Here is a 2,357-nt window from a genome sequence, read left to right on the forward strand (position 1 = left end):
GGACATAGGGATGTAAAATGTCCAACATTCCATGATAAGATCCTTCATGATGCCAAAGCAAAGGTTCTTGCAAGATGTGTGCTACCCAGGCCCTGGGATCTTGCTGGCAGGATGGTGCCATGTCCCCTGCTCTATGGCTATCTGGAGAAACAATTCAACCCTTGTAAGATGCTCAGTTATTTTTATTCAATTTATTTGCAAAAAGAAAAGGAACGTCTTGATTGTTACAGACTAAATACAAAGCGACATTTGACCCTGACCAAAACAATTCAAAAAGTTCAAGAGTTATGCTGGGGTATAAATCAGCATTTGGGCAAAATATAAAGACATCTTTCGAATTTTTTGCAACAAATTTTAAATATGTTAAGACATTGAGTGCCATTCATTTCAGTACATGGCAGTCTATACAATACAAGCACAATATACAGCCGGGTTTCTCACTCAGGGTTCATCCAGAGGTTGCTGGGGGTTCCTTGAGCAGTTTGCACCTCTCAGGTCAGTATAAGTGACTCCAATGATCTTTTTGGCTATCTGTAAGGGTGACATTCTTCCCAATAGCCAGCAAAGTAAGAGGAATTCATCCTACTGACCACCACACTAATAGAATGCAATTTGTGGATATAATAATTATGGAAGGGGTTCCCTAAGACCTGAAAGTTTGTTCAAGGGATCCCACCATGTTATAGAGGTTGAGAAGCACTGCCATGCGATAACACACCTCCATGCATTGTTGCACACATATTGCAGAGACAGTTCCTGGTGCTACAGTTCCTGGACAAATCCTTTTATCCAAGGGAAGCCATGCAAGCCCAGGCAATGAATTTTACAAACACTCAGACTTTCTTCATTGAATTATTATAATAATTTAGGGTTCAGATTGACCAATATTGCCCCCCCCCCCAAGATTTATTCCACTGCTCCATTAAATCACCTTTATATGACAAAGTCTTACCGTGTCCATGTTGGTTCCCAGCGTCCTGCGCAGATCGTTCCTTCACACTTCTGTCACTTTTTGTGTGACTTCTCTTTAGGAATTTGTTAAAACATTTTTTTCTTTTTTTTACTTCCTTGTAGCAGAAAAAAGACTTATCAGAGCTGCAACCTCACAGTGTTTTGCCTGCAGGTCCATTTTGGTTCCTCCCACAGGTGGTCCAATTGTTTTTTTAATGAGTTTCCTTGTGGGCAGGAAAAATGTAAGCAAAGTGTGAACCTGTCCCTGGAAAGATGGTTTTAATTGGACAGAATGGGAAGGGAATTGAAAGTGGGGTGAGGGTCGTGCTGACTTTTCTAGTGCTTGACTGTCCTGGAACAAGCATGCAACCATTTAAGTTAACCCCTCACCCTCCAGAATTGGTGCCAGTTCTCCGAAATGGAAAAGGAATTATGGGCTCCTCTTTGGTGACTCGCGTCTCCTCCAAGAGCTTTAAAGGGTCAGATGGTTGTGTTCCCCATAGTACATTGACTATTGCTTTCTCTATCTCACTGTTAGACAGAGAATGGGATATAAAGACCCCCATGCCCCTGCAGTAGGGGATGCCCAGGTAAGAGGAGGGCACAGACTGGGTTTGCCAGTGTCCCTCCTACCTGCACCATGTTTCTCTTAGCATCAGTGGCTGCTGTCCACGCATCATTTTTGATTGGATGGGGTGGAAAGGGGGTATAAAACACAAGAGGACAATAAACTTGCAGCTGCTAATGTCTGAAGAAACATGGAGTGGCATGGAAATGCTTGGAAAGAGAGTGACATGTGCAGCCCCCTGGGGGTCAAAGGAGACCCCCAAACTGACTACAGCAAAGAGCATACAAAGTCTTTACAAGCCACCCCAATTTATAGTTCCACATGGGTCAGAGCATGGAACCTTGGTATGCTGGGGTGAAGAAGGATGTATGAAGGCTACAAAAAAAAAGTTTGCCTCATCACTAGGATAGAAGAGAGACACATAAAGGGTCATTAAAATAAAATTTTCTCCTTTCACCCTTTGCTACATCTCAGTGTCATTGGGCATAACTTGTTTGCCAATTTGGCCAAGATTCAGCTGTTTATTCATTGGAAGGTATAGCTTTGACTATTGTGACTGCTGCTGTCTTTCTATAAATAGCCACTAGGTGGCAGTATGAGCCATTGTTTTAATATACATTGACATGAGCAATGCATTGGGATTCGAATGGCTGTGAATGATCTGACAGCTGAATTGAGTTATTAATATTATTTTTATTATTATTATTATTATTATAATAATAATAATGAACAGGATTTTTATAGCACTAACATATTACGCAGCACTGTACATTAAATAGGGGTTGCAAATGACAGACAAATACAGACAGTGAAACAGAAGGAGAGGACCCTGCCCTGA

The 2,357-nt window shown here is 41.7% G+C and overlaps 1 long non-coding RNA gene across 1 annotated transcript in view; it reads right to left on the reverse strand.

Annotated features, from left to right (window-relative positions):
- Positions 1-1,103, reverse strand: part of LOC140336339 (uncharacterized) — a 6,781-nt gene extending 5,678 nt beyond the window's left edge. Inside the window, exon 1 of the long non-coding RNA XR_011921870.1 lies at positions 953-1,103. This is a non-coding gene — a long non-coding RNA (uncharacterized lncRNA). The remainder of the gene's footprint in view (positions 1-952) is intronic.
- Between the last annotated feature and the right edge of the window lie 1,254 nt (positions 1,104-2,357).

This window comes from Pyxicephalus adspersus, chromosome 8 (assembly GCF_032062135.1).
Source record: "Pyxicephalus adspersus chromosome 8, UCB_Pads_2.0, whole genome shotgun sequence".
NCBI classification, from domain to species: Eukaryota; Metazoa; Chordata; class Amphibia; order Anura; family Pyxicephalidae; genus Pyxicephalus; species Pyxicephalus adspersus.